Source organism: Cygnus olor, chromosome W, assembly GCF_009769625.2.
Source record: "Cygnus olor isolate bCygOlo1 chromosome W, bCygOlo1.pri.v2, whole genome shotgun sequence".
Classification (NCBI taxonomy): domain Eukaryota; kingdom Metazoa; phylum Chordata; class Aves; order Anseriformes; family Anatidae; genus Cygnus; species Cygnus olor.
This window is the reverse complement of record NC_049199.1, coordinates 2,644,694-2,664,615: the sequence shown is the minus strand read 5'-3', so window position 1 is coordinate 2,664,615 and position 19,922 is coordinate 2,644,694. Positions and strand designations below refer to the sequence as shown.

The 19,922-nt window shown below is 45.8% G+C and overlaps 1 long non-coding RNA gene across 1 annotated transcript; it reads left to right on the top strand.

Annotated features, from left to right (window-relative positions):
- Positions 1 to 6,360: 6,360 nt before the first annotated feature.
- Positions 6,361 to 19,578, top strand: LOC121062436. Its single transcript, XR_005815554.1, has 3 exons — positions 6,361 to 6,700; positions 14,991 to 14,998; positions 19,530 to 19,578. It is a non-coding gene; the product is annotated as an uncharacterized LOC121062436 (long non-coding RNA).
- The last annotated feature ends 344 nt before the right edge of the window (positions 19,579 to 19,922 follow it).

Here is a 19,922-nt window from a genome sequence, read left to right as displayed (position 1 = left end):
AGAGGAAGGGAAGGGACACAGGAATTCATCCATTTATTACCTGTATGAAATAAAGCCTAAAAAGGCTCATTCTTTACAAAGCCCTTCTTCTATCTCCCATTTTTACCTTACTCGGCAAATTATCTCTATTTTTCTTTAGGTCACTTGGAGTCTCAAAGGATGCCTCAAATTTGGAAGGGGGGAAAAAAGGCAATAATGATAGCCTCTTACAGCAGTTTCCAATGGTCTAACAACTATTATTTGAAAGAAGAAAAGGCCACTAAAGAAAATACTAACAATCCGATCAAAAAACTCCTCTTAAAACTAACGGGTTTACATTCTTTGAAAAAAAAAAATCAAGGAAAAAACAAAAAGCAAGTAAACAATTTCTGATACTCTATACAAACAATAAGGTGTATATTTTCCTCTGAAAATTACTTAAGAGCTTCCACCAAAAATTTTTCATTTACATTTGATTAGGCTTGTTTTTTAAATGCATTCTGAAAGCAGGAATTAAAAACAACAAAAAAAATACAAAAATTTAAGGCCAACATAGTCATACATGTACAACATATTTGGAATACAACAAGTATTTGACTATATTATGAAAAGATTAGACTAGTAAACAATTAATAATGAGTAATTAGCAATGAAACACCAAAAAAAAAGATTCCCTGTATGTTACAATCATTCTGTTACTAAGTGGTTAGAAATATTTGGAGGATTTTTTTTCTTAAGTACATAACTTTTTCCATTTATGCATACACTTTTTTCCCTCACCTGAATATTTAAAGATAATCTTTAATTTCTCTATGTTTTAGGTTCTTTCACACTGAATACATATTTGAGTTTTCAAGTTGGCATTGTTAGAAGTAACAACATCTAAACAATGATTTTTTTTGTTTCGATTTACTCAACTGCTTTCCTCCAAGACAAGGCTGGCAGTGTCTTATAGTTACCTTTTGAAAATCAAGTAAGCAATCATCCTTGAAAAAGTATAAGAACGAGCAGATTTGTTCATTATCCATTTCCTGATAAAGTCTGCTACCCCAGATCATCAGTCAAGAACACAGAGGATTTTGCAAAATGAAAATGATACATGAGTATTTTAAATCCAGCCAAAAAAAAGTTTTTTAAAAAAAATTTCAATATTATCACCATAAGAAACAAATTACTACCTGCCAAGATATCTCCTCGTCTCACTTTTCCACTGTTGTTCCTGAGAGAGAAAAGGCACAACGCTTAAATTTAATTTTCAACAGTCCTGCAGGGCAAATCTCAACTTGAACATTTCCTAATGTATAATCTACAAGTTTACACATTATTTATTCAAACAATTCTTCATTTGTTCTAGATGCCTTGCGTCATCATCCTGTAGAATACAGCAGCTTTAGACTTAAAAAAGGACTAAATTCTATAATCATCAGAGATCTATCAGTTCTCTTTGACATTTTTCTAAATATCCTTAAGCTTTGGATGTTGAATGGAATAAACAACAACAAGCGCTTGTTATGTTTCCAGTAAGAGTTGCAATAAAACATATAACTTCCTGAATCATAACACTTTCTGGCTTTTTTTTTTTTCCCAAGAGAAATACAGGTGAAAGGCAGAGAATCTGAATCAAGATCACTTGTCTCTATTGCTCTACAAGGAAAGGCTTGCATATCATTCTCTAGCTGATCTGCTTCTGAATAAGTTTTTGGAAAACATACCAGTTCACTGTTCAGCAGCCTTCTAGCAGAAGTGTGCTGGAATTTATGCCCGCTCTCAACTAGGCTTATATCACTCCACTTTTCTGTAGATTTCTCTTTGGAAAATACTACCGAAGAACTACAAATTTAATGTACGCTGTTATGCTGTTGTGAGAAACTAAGTTGTGTTTTTGCAGTTGAACATGTTTTTGAAGTAGAGTGTGTTTTTGCAGTAGAAAACTAACCTTCTGTATTCAAAGGTAGTTGTGTAGTCATAATAAGGGAAATGCTAAGTAGATAAGTGGACAGTAGAAGGCCTCACTGTTCCAAAATAAGGTAGAAGCTTGAGAAAAACAGGATGAGCAGTGTGAGAACAGTAAAACAAAGATCACAAGTTCTCTAAACATACAAAAGGAGAAAAAAAAAGGAAAAAGGAGAAATTAAAGGGTTGATCAAAAAAATTGTACATATATGGTATAGAGGAGCGTCGAGTAGCTTGTGAACCTGTAGTACTCAGCCAATGAGGAAACAGGGGAGGTGATCAGGCGTCGGGTAATAGGGAATAAAAGGGTATGATGTTTACTATAATGCGCTCCTAATTGGCAGGATACCCGCCATTGCAATCGCGAATAAAATAGCTTCACGGAAGATCCTGTCTGAAGAAAATTATTGAGATTTTTCTCACAATTTGGGGGCTCGTCCAGGATCTTGTTTCCTACCGAAGATTTCTTGCCACCACAGACAGGAAGGTGCACCCTGCTGATTTCAGCGGTCCCATCAGGGGTGGTGGGTCATCTCGGTATGGCCGGCAAAGGACCGAGACTGTTAATTTGAAGACAGGCTCTGTGAAGCACTGGAGAGAAGGGAGGCCAGCACAGACACAGCCCAGACACAGGCATAACTGCTGATAACCTGGACCGGGAAGTCCGTGCACGGACTGAGGTAAGGCAAACTTTACTGTATATTGCCTCAGGGTGGGCTCAGAGAGACTCTTGTGTGGAGTGTGAATGAGCCGCACTTTTAGTGCGGAGCGAGTGTGGAGTCCCAATCCGTGAGTTTCTGTAGTCCTGCAAGGGGCGCGGCCGGAGACGGATGAAGCGAAAGATAGATGAGCGAAAGAGAGTCTTGGGGGTTTGGGCACTTTGGTGTACGGTACCCCGAGCACGGTGAGGTGAGGTGCTCGGCAGTACACCCCACTTCTGTCCTAATCCTAGGTGAAGGCGTGTGGAACCCTGTGGGTGGTAAACTGCACAGCAGCACATCAGGAAGAGATGGGGATTAAGGGTTCCAAGAGTCAGCAGGGTGGGGGTGGAGACCCCGGGATTGTGCCTAAAGATAGTCCTTTGGGGAGAATGATAAGGATTTGGAAACACAACCAAAAACCAGGGGAAAAGATTAATAAAAAATAAAAAATAAAAAAGGTTAGATATTGTGCAATTGTGTGGCCTAAAAAGCCAATAAAAGGAACTTCAGTATTTTGACCAAAATACGGGTCTGATTGAAATTCAGGCTTTAAATTTATAAGTAAACAATAAGACTCCTTTTTCGGGGGAGGAATCAAGTTATGCTCCCTATAATCCTAATATTGCACCAGAGGCAGCGGCGGCTGCTCCAGGAGGGGAGACAGGGACTGCAATTGACGCTGTCCCTGGAGGAAGAGCGCACTCTAGGCTCTGGCAAGAATTAGAACAATGTAGAAGAGATATTGAGAATTTCGCCTTCCCTGATGCTAACAGTACTGACACTAACTGTGTATCCTCTTAGGGAGGTTCCAGTGGGACAAGGACAAATACATTATGTGAACTCTCCCCCTTACCAGCAGAGAGGTTAGGAGTTTTAAGAAGGAAATGGAAGTCTTTAATTGAGGGCCTAGCAGAACAGTCAAATCCGTTTCTAAGGCCTAATTTGTATTCCTGGGGGGGAAATGTCAATCTTGAGTATGTTATTCACTGGAGAAGAATGTTTAGGAGGGGAATGATTTGGCAGGCAGCTATGCAAGAATGGGAAAGAACTAACAGCCTCCCCCCCAGACTGAGAGTAATTCCGATAGAGCAGAAATATCTGCTTATCCAAATGATAACATAGAAATCATATGAGAGACTTGGGATCAGAATTAGAAAGTACTCGGGGATGAATCCTGAGGACCCGGTAGCCCAAGGGCTCTTGAAAGTTCATTTTGTGATTAAAGCCTGGCCAGATACACAGAAAAAGCTCCAGAAGGTGGGAGGATGGAGTGAACAGTGCAGGTAGTATGAAGGTGTATGCCAGAAGGGGAGATGAGAAGGAAAAGCAGAGAGCAAAACAAACGGTATTCACAGCGTACTGGGTAGTGAAGCAGAGGGTTGGAGATAGAGGGACTTTTGGGAGGAGTCGGGCCCAGGATGGAAAGGAGAGGAAGAGAGAGAAAGGAAGGGCAGACAAGGAAAGCTACCAGTGTTGCAGCCTAAATCCTAGCAGGGACAGGCTTTGAGAAGATGTTTTAAGTGTGGCCAGGCCGGCCACTTCAAATAGGAATATCCGGAGTGGAAGAAGGAGGAGAGATTGCTGTTATAAATTCAGAATAGGGGAGTCTGGGCTTCTCAGAAAGCTAGTTCCCTGATAAATGAAAAAGTGTACCTCAAGGGTTCCTCAAGTGTACCTCAATGGGGATTACTCTACAATTATCGTTGTGAGCAAAATAGACTTAGCATAGGAAGATCAATAAAATTTATTACCTATTGCTGACAGGCTGGAGCGGTGAGAAACAAAGAAACAAGCTGGGGGCACCTTCCCCCATCCACTCTCTTCCACCTCTTCCCTGCCCTGAGTGGCGCGGGGGGGCTGGGAGTGGGGGCTGCAGTCAGTCCGTGGTATTTCATTTCCACCACTCCTTCACGGTCGCTCTCTCCCCTGCTCTGGTGTGGGGTCCCTCTCGTGGGGTGCCGACCTTCCTGGGCTGGTCCTGTGTGGGTTTCTCCACGGGCAGCGAAAAACGGTTTCTTTGGGAGCTGCTCCATGTGTGGATCTGTGCTACAGGGTCTATTCGTCAGGAGCGGGTTGGTCCAGCTTGGGACGCCCTGGGGACACCCCCACCCCCCCAGCCCCGATCACCTGCTCCTGAATGGGCTCCTCTCCATGGGCTGCAGCATGGAGATCTGCTCCGCCATGGTACACCATGGGCTGGGGGGGGGGTCAGCCTTCTCCACCAGGGGCCTCTCTGTGGGCCACAGGGGAGCTTCAGTTCTGGCACCTGGAGCACCTCCTCCCCCTCCTTCTGCACTGACCTTGGTGTCTGCAGGGAGGTTTCTCACTCCTTGCTCTCCCAGCTGCTGTTGTGCAGCAGGCTTTTTTCTTTTTTCCTTTTCTTGGATGTGCTCTCACAGAGGCACAAACTGCATTGCTCATGGTGAAGCCAGGGATAGAAAAATGGGGGCTTGCTTAATCGCATTACTGATTTCTAAATAAAACAATCGTAATTATTAAAGCCAGGAATGGAAGAATGGGGGCTCGCTTAATCGCATTAAAATATATATTGCTGAGTGTCTTTGCTTAATACTGTGCAAATTAACCAAAACAAGGAGTCTAGAGGCCCCTCACAGAGGATGTTTCCTGACAAAATGGGGAACCTGTCTCAAAAACCAGCTGAGACCAACCTCGTGGTTTGGACAAGAGCCAAGGAGCAGCTGAGTCTGTACAAAGGCAGGGGGTCAACTAGTGGTGATGAAGAAGAGTTATCAACCTTCATCCCCATGACTCCCCGACGACCACCACCAGAAGGCACTGCGCAAGTGCAGACAGGAGGAGTTTATGGAAATGACTTCTTGGAGCTAATTTTAATACAAAGCGGGGATAGGTTATGAATATGTATAGGCGTATTGGGAAACTTCATGCATATGTAACTTTTTACTGCATATAACCAAAACAATTTGCCACGTTAGGGTGCGCATGCCTTCGGGAGCTATCCCACATGCGCCCGGCACCAAAATAAACCACATACCTACTTTATAACTCATTTGCTTTGAGTTGTAGAATTCTTCCACGAATCAATGGCTTGGCTCTGGGCAGCAGTGGGCCCCTTTGGAGCTGGCTGAAACTGGCCCTTATCTAACAGGGGGCAGCTGCTGGATTCTTCTCACAGGAGCTAGCACTGCAGCTCCCCCCCCCACCCTGCTACCAGAACCTTGCCATGTGAACGCAATATGCTGAGGCAGCAAGGTAATTAATGGCCTGTAAAGTATCAGGGCTTATTTATTAAATAATTAATTAATTAAATTAATTAAATTAAATTATTTAATTAAATAATGAAATCCTAAAGGTCATGGGAGTAGAAGGGACTGGGATAACAGTGCCACTTTTTGGGGACACCAAGCTGAGACTAGGTGATAAAACCATCGCTGGGCAATTATTGTATGCACCCAAGGCAGGGACTAACTCGTTGGCAAGGGATTTGATGATGAAATTGGGCATTCAAATAGTAAATTGTTAGACTGGAATAACGATGTTATTAATGGGGTGCTCTCAGACCCTGGGAACAAAGATATATTTGCCTTTGAGTGGAAAGACCCTGAAATGGAGCAGAAGCAGCAATACAGATGGACAATTTTACCTCAGGGGTTTACAGGGCCACTGATTTATTTGGGCAAGTTCTAGAACAAATTTTGGAGCAATTCCAACTTCCAAAGAAGGTGTTACTGTTACAATATGTTGATGATCTTTTATTGTCAGGACAGTGAAGGGAATGACGACACGGACTCCAAGATAGTCGAGAAATGGAGACCCTTTATTGTTCCAATGCCAGATCTTATATAGTTTTTCTGAGCCCCCTACACGCGCTGCACGTGGCTGGCAAACATAGTTACAGACTTCTGATTGGTGCATTCCTTTTGATCATGCGTAGCCCTCTATAGGCCCGTCCGAGCCTAACAACTCCTTCTTATTGGTTCCCACTTTCTCTTTTTCTAGCCTGGTTACCACTCTGTGCCTCTGAGTAACCTTCTTCTTAACCCTTAGTGCACCGCTGTATCAATCAGCTCCAGTTTGTCACCGAACGGGTCACCCATAATTCCCCCTTTTTTTTGTTTCTACAAGCCAAATCGTGCGCAACGAACAATTAATCATTTTTTGCAAACACTGCAGCAGGCATGGTATAACTATTATAATTGCAACAAACGCGATAAACAAAATAATCATTATCTTTTACCAACTCCGTTAGCCACCCGGTTATTCCTAATCCCTTTAGCCAAGACTCCAATCCCAGTGAGCTTGTTGTTAGCTTATCAGACAACTCATTCAGTTTTTTAAGCTGTTGAAATATCGTCTGGGCTGGATTGAGACTCAGGAGGCGCCGAAACTGCAGAGGTGGAGGAGGGTGGTGGTCCCAACCAAGGCCGCACGCCACGGGCTGGCACCCATCATGGTCCTTGTCCTGTGGAGACACAAGCGCACCCTCGCCCCCAAGTTATTAGCTGGTATGGTCCTTCCCACCCCCCGGTATCCAAGTTTCGCATCATAACCATCGCTTTCCCTGTTTTAACTGATGTTAGTCCTGATTCCATTATTTTAAAATGCTTAATAAGGGGTGGTACATCTTCGTGTTGAAAAGGTAGTGTTAAATGATTCATAACATAGATTACTTTAGCTAACCTATTCTGTGGTGTCTCTTGAGTCCCCCCTGTTTTTGTTTTGCTAGCAGGTCCTTTATTGTGCGGTGTACTCATTCTACTATGGCTTGTCCTGTGGGTGAGTGTGGGATGCCTGTCTTGTGCATGACACCCCAAGTGTGGAAAAATGCCATTGTAGAGTGGCTGACATATGCAGGGCCATTATCTGTTTTTATTTCTTTTGGGATGCCAAGGGCAGCAAAGGCTGCACGAAAATGTGCTTGGACATGGCAGCTAGTCTCGCCTGCCATAGCCGTGGCCCAGATTGCGTGTGAAAAGGTGTCTATGGATACGTGAACATACTTTAACCTTCCGAATTCGGGAATGTGAGTAACGTCAGTTTGCCAAATCTGGAGGGAGGAGAGGCCCCTAGGATTGACAGTAGTCAGTGGACCTGTCTGCTGTTGACAATCTGGGCAGGTTTGGACTATGAGTTTTGCCTCTCCTATAGGGATGGCAAATTGTCTGGACAATACTTTCGCTGCCTGGTGAAAGAATTGGTGTGATAAACGAGCCTGAGATAGTATATTTGGTACCGGGACTTGCAATGCTACGTTAGCTAGGTGGTCGGCTCGGGCATTCCCCTCTGTAAAGAAACCTGGTAAGGTAGTATGACTCCTAATATGAATTATGCAGTATGGATGGGTACGTTGCTCAACAAGGAATAGCAATTCCTTGAATTTTGCAAATAGTGCTTCATTCTGAATGTGCCTGATTTGAGATCGTTCAATTCGTTGTACCACTCCCACCGCATATTGTGAATCTGACACAATATTCACTGGGACCTGATGCCATTGTTTAAATGCCAATATTATTGCATGTAATTCTACTATTTGTGGGGAGCCTTGAATGTTTTCCATTATGTGATTCCACTGGCCCCCTTGTTCCCATGTAACTACTGCTTTTCTCGTTCGCCCCGACCCATCAGTGAATACAGTTTGTCCTTGGACAGAGTGCCATCTACATAGAGGTTTAACCTCGAGTTGTACATTATTATAAAAGGTGAACATTTTGTGAGATGGGAGGTGTATATCTGATTGACCATCAAAGCCCGAAAGGGCTGCTTGCAGCTCAATGCTATTCTGGAGGCACCAGTCAAGGTAGTCCTTAACTATTGGGATAACAATGCTTTTTGGTTCCCCTCCAGCTATCTGTACGATACGTTCTCTGCCCTTCTTAATTAAGGCTGCAAACATTTCAATGCGAGTCGCAAATGTCTTAGTAGGTTGATGAGGTAAGAACACCCATTCTAGTAAAAATAGTGGATTCGCTGCGGCGGGATCCCATTGCGCGATGATAGCTAAAGGCTGCGGATTCTGGTTGCATATGTAGAGCTGAATGGGTAAGTTTTCCGTGCGTCGTTGGCATTGTTGGGCTGAAATTTTTTCCTCAACGTTGCTTAAAGCTACTCTGGCTGCATTAGTCATGTTTCGGGGTGCATTAATGTCCGTGTCCCCCTTCAAAAGTTCAAACAATGGTGCTAAGGTCTGATTATCAATGCCGCAGAGCGTTCGTATCCAATTGATATTTCCTATAAGCTTCTGGACATCATTCAGCGTGCGGATTTCCGTTGTGATGGCTACATTTTGGGGTTGAATACTCTGTTGTAATATCTTCCAGCCTGAATATTTCCAAGGTGCTTCCGTCTGGATTTTTTTCTGGCGCAAATTTGTAACCCTCTTTTTTGCAACTCCTGCTGTAGAACAGGCAGCACTTCTTGTGCTAAGCTCTCGGATGGGCTGGAGAGCAATATATCGTCCATATAGTGATAAATGTACACGTGAGGGAATTGCCTTCGCACAGGGCGCAAAGCTTCTGCAACGTATGTCTGGCATATAGTTGGGGAATTTTTCATCCCTTGGGGTAGTACAGTCCAGTGATATCTGTCTATGGGTTCACTCCTGTTGATTTTGGGGACTGAAAAGGCAAATCGGGGAGCATCTTCAGAGTGAAGTGGTATAGTAAAAAAAACAATCCTTCAAGTCAATAATTAGTATATTCATATTTCGAGGGAGCATAGTAGGGGAAGGCAATCCGGGCTGGAGAGCTCCCATGTCTTCCATGATGTTGTTTATCTGGCGCAGGTCATGGAGCAGTCGCCATTTCCCATTTTTCTTTTTGATCACAAATATTGGTGAGTTCCAAGGACTAGTTGTGGGGGTGATATGTCCTAATTTCAATTGCTCTTTAATAAGTTCTTGGAGCACAGCGACCTTTTCTGCTGGAAGCGGCCATTGATCCACCCACACTGGCTTCTCAGTTTTCCAGGTGAGTTTCATGAGTGGTCGCTCGTCAATGGCCGCTATCGAAAATTTTCCGGAGAGCTCAGGGTGAAATTGCCCTGCCCCATCACATCTCTCCCCAGGAGGCTGACAGGTATTGGGGCAGCATATGGCCGAACGTGGTATGCCGAACCTTCGTGAGTTTTAATGGTAAGCATATATTTACTCTGGCAAGTATTGGAAACACCACCCACCCCCATGAGGCCTTTTGCAGTTGAATCCAACGGCCATCCGCTGGGCCAGTCCTTTAGGGCTATTACTGTTACATCTGCCCCTGTATCCATTAACACCGTGACTGGGGCATTCGGGGGGTCGGTGGTCAGGTGATGTAGTGTCAGGGTCAATATAGGTCTTTTGGTGGCAATGGTCGAGGCCCAGAAGACTGACGGGGGTCCTGTTGACCCAAAACCCCTGTCACGTTGCTCGCACTGTTCTGCTTGGGGAACCGTTGCTTTAAATAATATTAACTGGGCAATTCTGGTACCCTTTGGCACGAGCACCGGTGGCGAGGGAGTCCATGCCATGGCTTGTATGACCCCTTCATACTCAGCATCAATAACTCCAGGCAGTACAAAAAGTCCTGTCAAGGTGGTGCTTCAGCGCCCCAACAGGAGCACGCTATTATCCTTTACCTATTGGTCCCTTAATGTTCAGCATTATTTTGCGCACCTGAGTGTCCCAAAGGGTGCAGTCCTCTACTGTGGAGACATCCAAACCAGTGCTTCCTCGGGTTTTGGCAGTGAGGGAATCCACGGTGATATATTTGTCGAGGCCACTGGAGCGGTGCTCTGCTGTTGTTGTGATCCGGCTGTCATCATTACTCAAGACGGGTCCCATGAGGGCGGCCTGCCCACCACCGAGGACCGGGGCACTTGTGTCGTCACACGGCCCCGCCCCACGCTCCGCCTCACGTTTCCCTGCCGCGCTTGCAGGGACCGACCTTCTGTGTTATATCTCAAGCGACACTGGCTAGCCCAGTGCCACCCTTTTCCACACCGGGGACAAGCAGAGGGGGGAGCAGGGTTACCGCGGCCTCCCCCCATGCCCCGCTGGGGGCATTCGACAGCAAGGTGCCCTGTAGCTTGGCAGCGGAAACAACGTTTACCCACAATTTGAAGCGCTGCCGCAAAGGCTCCAGCTAAGGTGGCAGTGTGGTGCTCCACCGATCCAACTCAGTTACACGCCTCTATCATCTGCACTAACGTAGTATTAACTGGTAACGCTTGGAGTATCTTTCTACAGTCCGTGTTTGCGTTTTCTACAGCCAATTTTAACATCAATGCCTCTTTTGCCTCGCGATTGTCGACCTGTTTATCTACAGCGTCCCGCAATCTATCGATAAATTGCATGTACGGTTCGCTTACTTGTTGTTTAGTACTCGTAAATGAGGGTTCAACTTTTCCTACTTCCGGTAATGTCAACATTGCCTGGAGAGCCAGAGACGCAGACTGCCGCAAGATGGCATCATTGAGCCTAGCCTGCAATCTCGGGTCCAGCAATGGCTCAGTCCCCATTAGTTGTGGGATCCCGGCTCCCATAAGAGGGTCGCCAGGCTGTCTCTCCAGATTTTGTAAGGCGGCCGTTTCGCATCCTTCTTTCCACTTTTGTTCCCACAGCAACTTTTGTGTTGGGGTTAAAATCATTGCGGCAATCTGGCGACAGTCGTAGGGCACTAACAATTGACCAGTCATGACGTTCTCTAACAACAATTGAGTAAACGGTGCATGCAACCCGTACGTAGTCACCGTCTTTCGTAATTCTTTAATTAAATCCCATTGAAAAGCGTGATACTCATTTGGACCGTTGGCACTCACTTCTACCGGGAAAGCCATTCCTATTGGGTCCCCATCCTTTAATGCTTCCCGGTGTACCTGCTCCCATCGCTCCCGTGGATCAAAAACTCGAACTCCCAGGGAGGCATTGTTAAGGTGGGGCAATGTGGGAGCCGAGGGGGCTCGCGGATTAGGGCTAAGCAGTGCGGGTCCGCGGCCCTCCTCTTGATCGTCCCCCAAGTCTATTAAATTGTCCTGCTCTGGTGGCTCATCAGACTCCGATCCCGGAGCTGCTATCAGGATCGCCCGGGCGGTGGCGCTCTGTACCCCCTTTTCCGCCTGCCACGCTCTTAAAGTCTCCGTTACCAGGCGCCACGTGGTCATAACCTTAGCGGCGGTCGCATCCAAGCTTGATGCTGCCTCCCACACTTTCTCCCCCGCTTGTTCCCAAGTCTCTACATCGAATATAGCTGAGGCCGTCGAGGGGACCCCTTGTTTTTGCAAAAACTTTAATAGTAGCTTTATCTTAAATGGGTCATACTTTACACCCCTTTTGTTAATAATTGCGTTAATAATGTTACTATTGCTTCTTCTTCTCCTGAGAGATTGGCTCCCATTGTGAATGCCCAGCCGCTCACCTGTCCTTCAGGCGATGTCCCGGGGTTGAAGCTGCAGTCCAGCTGCGAGCTTGATTCGTTCGGCTGGGTTCCTTCCGGACGCTAGTGCAGCGTTGCTCTACCCCTTATCACGTCGGGGTCACCATTTGAAGGGAATGATGACACGGACTCCAAGATAGTCGAGAAATGGAGACCCTTTATTGTCCCAATGCCAGATCTTATATAGTTTTTCTGAGCCCCCTACACGCGCTGCACGTGGCTGGCAAACGTAGTTACAGACTTCTGATTGGTGCATTCCTTTTGATCACGCGTAGCCCTCTATAGGCCCGTCCGAGCCTAACAACTCCTTCTTATTGGTTCCCACATTCTCTTATTCTAGCCTGGTTACCACTCTGTGCCTCTGAGTAACCTTCTTCTTAACTCTTAGTGCACCACCGTATCAATCAGCTCCAGTTTGTCACCGAACGGGTCACCCATAGGACAGGAGAAAACAGTTGTGAAGGAAGCCACTGACAAGCTATTCGACTTTCTGGGAAAACAGGGCTTGAAAGTATTGGAAAATAAATTAAAATTCATAGAAAGAGAAGTCAAGTATTTAGGGAATCTAGTGTCAGAGGGGGAATGAAGAATAAATCCAGAGAGGATTCAGGGAATTGTTGAGCTACCCCTACCCAAAACTAAAAAGAACTAAAAGGTTTTAAGAGAAAGAGGTTTTTAAGGAATTAGGAGTCACAAAGTCCAAAGGAAAACAGATACTCCCTGAGGGGAGAGATGCTGAATAAAGTGCTAATGAGGTAAATATTAACTGTTTTACATCAAGAGGGTCATTGGGGAATTCAAGCAATGTGTGATGCTGTGCTATGGAAATATGTATGTGTAGGAATATATGTTCTCTGGCTAAACAAGTATGCAGGAGTTGTGTAGTATGTCAAAAGGTAAATAGGAAAATTATCTGCAGTCAGCACAAAGGGGGGCGAGAACCAGGAATTCAACGCTTCCAAAATGTACGGGTAGATTTTACAGAACTCCCTAGAGTAGATAGATTTAAATACTTATTAGTCTTGGTCGATCACTTGTCAGGGTGGGTGGAAGCTTTCCCTTCAGTATCTGCTACTGCAAGCGTGGTAGCTAAGGTAATTCTAGAATAGATAATTCCCAGGTATGGAATTGTTGAAAATATTGACTCTGATCAAGGAAGTCACTTTACCTCACAAATATTTCAAGGGCTAATGCGGACTCTAGGAATTAAATGGGAATTTCACACTCCTTGGCATCCTTCCTCTTCTGGAAGGGTGGAGCGGATCAGACAGTAAAGAAGCAATTGACTAAGTTCTGGAAACTCAGCTCCCCTGGACGAAGTGCTTACCTTTGGCACTTCTCCGAATTCAAACTGCACCAAGAAAAGATGTGGGAGTTTCACCATATGAAATATTATTTGGATTGCTGTACATGGACAAAGGGAATGAATTACCTCAATTCAAGACAAAAGATGCTTTTCTTAATGTTGTGGTTTAACCCGGCCGGCAGCTAAGCACCACACAGCCGTTCGCTCACCCTCCCCCCTCCCTCTCTGGGATGGGGGAGAGAAACGGGAAAACGAAGCCTGTGGGTTGAGACAGAGACAGTTTATTAAGACAGAAAAAAAAATGATAATAGTACTACTACAAATAATGTGTACGAAACAAGTAATGCACAATGCAATTCCTCACCACCCGTTGACCGACTGTCCTGGTTTCTGTTAGGACAGAGTTAATTTTCCTCCTAGTAGCTGGTAGGGTGCTATGTTTTGGATTAGGATGAGAAGAGCGCTGATAACATGCTGATGTTTTAATTGTTGTAGAGCAGTGCTTACACCAAGCCAAGGACTTTTCAGCTTCTTACTCTGTCCTGCCAGCGAGCAGGCTGGGGATACAGCAGGAGCTGGGAGGGGACAGACCCAGGACAGCTGACCCAAACTGGCCAAAGGGGTATTCCATACCATCTGACGTCATGCTAAACAATATATAGGGGTAGCTAGCTGGGGTGGGGGGGCCAGCTGCTCGGGGATAGGCTGGACATCGGTCAGTGAGTGGTGAGCAATTGCATTGTGCATCACTTATTTCGTACACATTATTATTAGTAGTACTATTATTATTATTGTTATTATTATTATTATTTTCCTGTCTTAATAAACTGTCTTTATCTCAACTCACAGGCTTTACTTTCCCATTTCTCTCCGTCATCCCAGAGAGGGAGGGGGGAGGGTGAGCGAACGGCTGTGTGGTGTTTCGCTGCCGGCTGGGTTAAACCACATCACCGATGTGCATTCTCCAAAACCCCACGACACCTTAATAAACTGTCTTTATCTCAACTCACAGACTTCACTTTCCCGTTTCTCTCCCCCATCCCGGAGAGGGAGGGGGGAGGGTGAGCGAACGGCTGTGTGGTGTTTGACTGCCAGCCGGGCTAAACCACAACAGCCCATTTGGCGCCCAACGTGGGGCTCGAAGGGTTGAGATATCGACAGATTTGACCATGGACACTATAGCACAGGTTATTCATGATTGTGAAACGTGCTGCAATTAAAGAAGCCAAACGGTCAAAGCCTCTCTGGTATGGAGGACGATGGCTGAAATACAAATATGGAGAGGCCTGGCAGATTGATTACATCACACTCCCTCAAACCCGCAACGGCAAGCGCCACGTACTTACAATGGTGGAAGCAACCACCGGATGGCTGGAAACATATCCTGTGCCCCATGCCACCGCCCGGAACACTATCCTGGGCCTTGAAAAGCAAGTCCTATGGCGACATGGCACCCCAGAAAGAATTGAGTCAGACAATGGGACTCATTTCCGAAACAACCTTATAGACACTTGGGCCAAAGAACATGGTATTGAGTGGGTGTATCACATCCCTTATCATGCACCAGCCTCCGGGAAAGTTGAACGATACAATGGACTGTTAAAGACTACACTGAAAGCAATGGGTGCTGGGACATTCAAAAATTGGGAAACACATTTGGCAAAGGCCACCTGGTTAGTCAATACTAGAGGATCTGCCAACCGAGCTGGACCTGCCCAATCAAACCTGTTACGCACTGTAGAAGGGGATAAAGTTCCTGTAGTGCACGTAAGAAACATGCTGGGTAAGACAGTCTGGGCTACTCCCGCCTCAGGAAAAGGCAAGCCCATTCGTGGGATTGCTTTTGCTCGGGGACCTGGATGCACTTGGTGGGTAATGCAAGAGAATGGGGAGGTCCGGTGTGTACCTCAAGGGGACCTAATACTGGGTGAGAATAGCCCATGAGTTGAATTATAGTATGTTAATTATCATATAACACTGTATGTCATCGCTACCATGGTTGCTATATATCATAGATGAAAATGGTGATTAATTAGAAGGTATTGGAAAGAGTGTAACCTGAGCATGACATAAATGGTATGGAATAAGGGGTGGATATCTGTCCTGGTTTCAGTTAGGACAGAGTTAATTTTCCTCCTAGTAGCTGGCAGGGTGCTATGTTTTGGATTGGGATGAGAAGAGCGCTGATAACATGCTGATGTTTTAATTGTTGTAGAGCAGTGCTTACACCAAGCCAAGGACTTTTCAGCCTCTCTCTGTCCTGCTAGCGAGCAGGCTAGGGATGCAGCAGGAGCTGGGAGGGGACAGACCCAGGACAGCTGACCCAAACTGGCCAAAGGGGTATTCCATACCATCTGACGTCATGCTGAACAATTAATATGGGGGGGCTAGCCGGGGTGGAGGGGGGGGCCGGCTGCTCGGGGATAGGCTGGGCATCGGTCAACGGGTGGTGAGCAATTGCATTGTGCATCACTTATTTCGTACACATTATTACTATTAATACTATTATTATTATTATTATTCTTTTCCCTGTCTTAATAAACTGTCTTTATCTCAACTCACAGACTTCACTTTCCCGTTTCTCTCCCCCATCCCGGAGACGGAGGGGGGAGGGTGAGCGAACGGCTGTGTGGTGTTTGACTGCCAGCCGGGCTAAACCACAACACCCCGTCACCCCATAAATACAGATGGGCTCTGGCCCTTTTTACCTTGATGGCATTACAGTACACTGTGCACCGGTGTCTACTAAAGCCTTATACTTCTGTGCGTCTGACGTGTCAGGCCATGAAATCCACACAGTCCAATAAACACGATTGTCCCTTTCCTCCCCCTGGCTGGAGGCAGGGCCCCTCTAATCCTGGTCAGAATCTTCATTTCTGTGTCTGAAGGACTGCCTGCTGGAAGTTGGAGCAGGAAGCTTCTCAGAGAACCCCTTTTTCCCGATTGTTTTTCTTTGCAACTCACATACCCATGCCTCTAGGGTCGAGGTAGATTTTCCATCCCATTTTCTCATGTCCTCTCCATGGTCATGTAGGTAAAACCACAGGGTGGCACGGGGTGTGTACCCACTATATCGTCTTCCTTGCACAGATGGACGCTTACCCCTAATAGCCGAGACACTGGTTTGTACAGGTGGGGAGGAAAATAAACTCTCTTTAAGTTGGTGGACCTCTTCAGAAAGTTTCTCCACAGTCGAGATGCAGGCCTGTAGGGAAGAGGAGAGACTTTCTTCGTACTGCCGGAGTTGTTTAGCCACTTCATCCACTGTGGGTTCCTCATGTACTTTCCAGGCCATTACTGCCAATGAGCTGGCATATGATGATGGTGCACTCCGTACAAACTTCTGCCACATGGGTCGTGTACACTGGACTTCATCTGGATCTGTGGATATTTGTTTGTTGTCTAGGTCTCTATAAATCACCTCCCGTACAGCTAATTCCCTCAGGTACTGGATTCCCTTCTCCATGGTGGTCCACTTGCCTGGTAGACATACAAGTTCATCCTTGAAGGGATGCATTTCCTTCACAGCTGACAGGAGACGCCTCCAGAGGCTGTAGCCTGGTGCTCCATCTCCAATTGCTTTGTCAATGCCTGCGTCTCTAGCAAGGGATCCCAGCCGCCTGGCTTCCCTGCCCTCTAATTCCACACAATTGGCTCCGGTGTCCCAGCACCGGAGCAGCCAGGTGACAAGCTGCTCACCTATGCAGTGACCAAAATTTTTTCGCACATCTCGTAGCTCACGCTGGTATAAGGTTCGGGTAGTTACTGCTGTTTTTGCGACATCTTCATCTTCATCCTCCTGTTCCTCTGATGGTCCGGCCTCGTCTTCCCCATGCTTAGTCTTAGCAGGAGCTTCTCTGCGTTCTAAACGATCTGACTCCCTAAACCTTTTTTCACCTTGTCTACAGGGGCAACTTGCACTGCTACAGCTCGTTTCTCTGACCCAGCCACAGGGCCTGCCACAGGGGTTGGAACAACCGCCGGGCCCGTCACAGGGGCTGGAATGACTGCTGGGCCCGTCACAGGAGCTGGAACGACCGCTGGGCCTGTCACAGGAGCTGGAACGACCGCTGGGCCTGTCATAGGTGTTGGAACAACCACTGGGCCCATCACAGGAGTTGGAGTGGCCGCAGGGGCTGGAGAGGCTGCAAGGGCTGGAGTGGTTGCAGGGTCCAGCGTAGGGGTTGGAATGGCTGCAGGGGTTAGAGTGACCGTTGGGCCTGTCACAGGACTTGGAGTGGCCTCAGGGTATGTCACTAGGTTTATAGCGGCATCAATTGCAGCTCAATAGGCATAGGCCAGACCCCAGCACGTTGCAGTGATTTGCGTCCCTTTGGAATTCCCAGAGTGATGACACACCTTTTTCAAGCATTCTGCCAGTTTTTTAGGATTTTGCAGTTGTTCAGGGGTGAATTTCCAACACACCGGAGGTGCCCACTGCTCTAGATACCTGCCCATACCCTCCCACAATCCCTGCCACTCATAACCATCCTGCCTCAGGACAGATCTCTGGATGGCATTCCTAAGTAGTTGTTTAACCTTAAACAAAATCTGAAGCACATTCAGGAGACATAACAACAAGAACATGCTGGTCTGAACATCCCAAGGATATTCAAAATCTTGAAGAACTATCGTTCAAGGCACAGCAGACCTGAGATGAAAGCAATCAACTTCGTGACAAGGAACTATTAAGCAGGTCTAATACTCATACCAATTTTGGTTTAACACACTCTGGTCAGATCTGTCATTATCTCAACCCTTCGAGGCCCCATGTTGGGCGCCAAAAGGACTGTTGTGGTTTAACCCGACCGGCAGCTAAGCACCACACAGCCGTTCGCTGACCCTCCCCCCTCCCTCTCTGGGATGGGGGAGAGAAACAGGGAAGTGAATCCTGTGGGTTGAGATAGAGACAGTTTATTAAGACAGAAAAAAAAATGATAATAGTACTACTACAAATAATGTGTACGAAACAAGTAATGCACAATGCAATTGCTCACCACCCGTTGACCGATGCCCAGCCTATCCCCGAGCAGCCGGCCCCCCCATCCTGGCTAGCCACCTCTATATATTGCTTAGCATGACATCAGATGGTATGGAATACCCCTTTGGCCAGTTTGGGTCAGCTGTCCTGGGTCTGTCCCCTCCCAGCTCCTGCTGCATCCCTAGCCTGCCCGCTCGCAGGACAGAGCGAGAAGCTGAAAAGTCCTTGGCTTAGTGTAAGCACTGCTCTGCAACAATTAAAACATCAGCATGTTATCAGCACTCTTCTCATCCTAATCCAAAACATAGCACCCTACCAGCTACTAGGAGGAAAAATAAAACTATCCTAGGTGAAACCAGGACACTTAACTATATACTCGGGCTGTCATACTCTTTGTCATCTCTCAGGACCCGTGGATCATTAGCTCATATCCCACCATTGGAAGCCCTGATCCATCCATTCCGAGAAGGAGTTTGGGTTCTGATGCAAACATGGAGAAAATCAAAGCTGCAACCTGAGTGGGACAGACCGTTCCAAGTGCTCCTGACTACTGAGACGACAGGAAAAAAGGTTGAGAAAGGGTGGACTCATACCTGGGTAAAAGCATCAGTTAACCCTGATACCTGAGAGACTGCATTAACAAAGACTTTTAAGGTTAAAACTGTTAAAACTATCCATTGTAAACCTTTAACTTCTCCTTAGAAGAATTCTTAATGAATTAATGAGTAAAAGGGATTGAATTACACAGAATTGGAGTGTTTCCAGGGAACACTCTCTGGACATAGGAGAAAGGGGGGTATTTAATCCCCACCAGAAGAATCCTTATTAGTTTGTGATTTTTATTGTCTTTCTTAATTATTATTTCTTAATTATTATAGGGGTATATATATATATAGAAATGATGTATTTTAAGTTTATCTTAGTAATAGCTGTTCTCAATGGATTAGTGATAGGATGGAGGAAAAAATCAGCATTTCCAATTAATCCAGAACATCTCTCGAGTTCTATCTCCAAATAATTGTTGGATTTGCACCCAGATGCCTAGAAAGACTGAAAAGGCCTTGTCCCTGATTGCTATTTCCAGCAGCAACTGTGTCTGGATTCTCTAGATTTCTAAAAATGACGGATCATACTGTGAGAAACAAAGTTGTGTTTTTGCAGTAGAGAATTACTTTTCTGTATTCCAAGGTAGTTGTGTAGTCATAATAAGGAGAAATGCTAAGTAGATAAGTGGACAGTAGAAGGCCTCACTGTTCCAAAATAAGGTAGAAGCTTGAGAAAAACAGGATGAGCAGTGTGAGAACAGTAAAAAAACAAAGATCACAAGTTCTCTAAACATACAAAAGGAGAAAAAAAAAGGAAAAAGGAGAAATTAAAGGGTTGATCAAAAAAATGTACATATATGGTATAGAGGAGCATCGAGTAGCTTGTGAACCTGTAGTACTCAGCCAATGAGGAAACAGGGGAGGTGATCAGGCGTCGGGTAATAGGGAATAAAAGGGTATGATGTTTACTATAATGCGCTCCTAATTGGCAGGACGCCCGCCATTGCAATCATGAATAAAATAGCTTCACGGAAGATCCTGTCTGAAGAAAATTATTGAGATTTTTCTCAC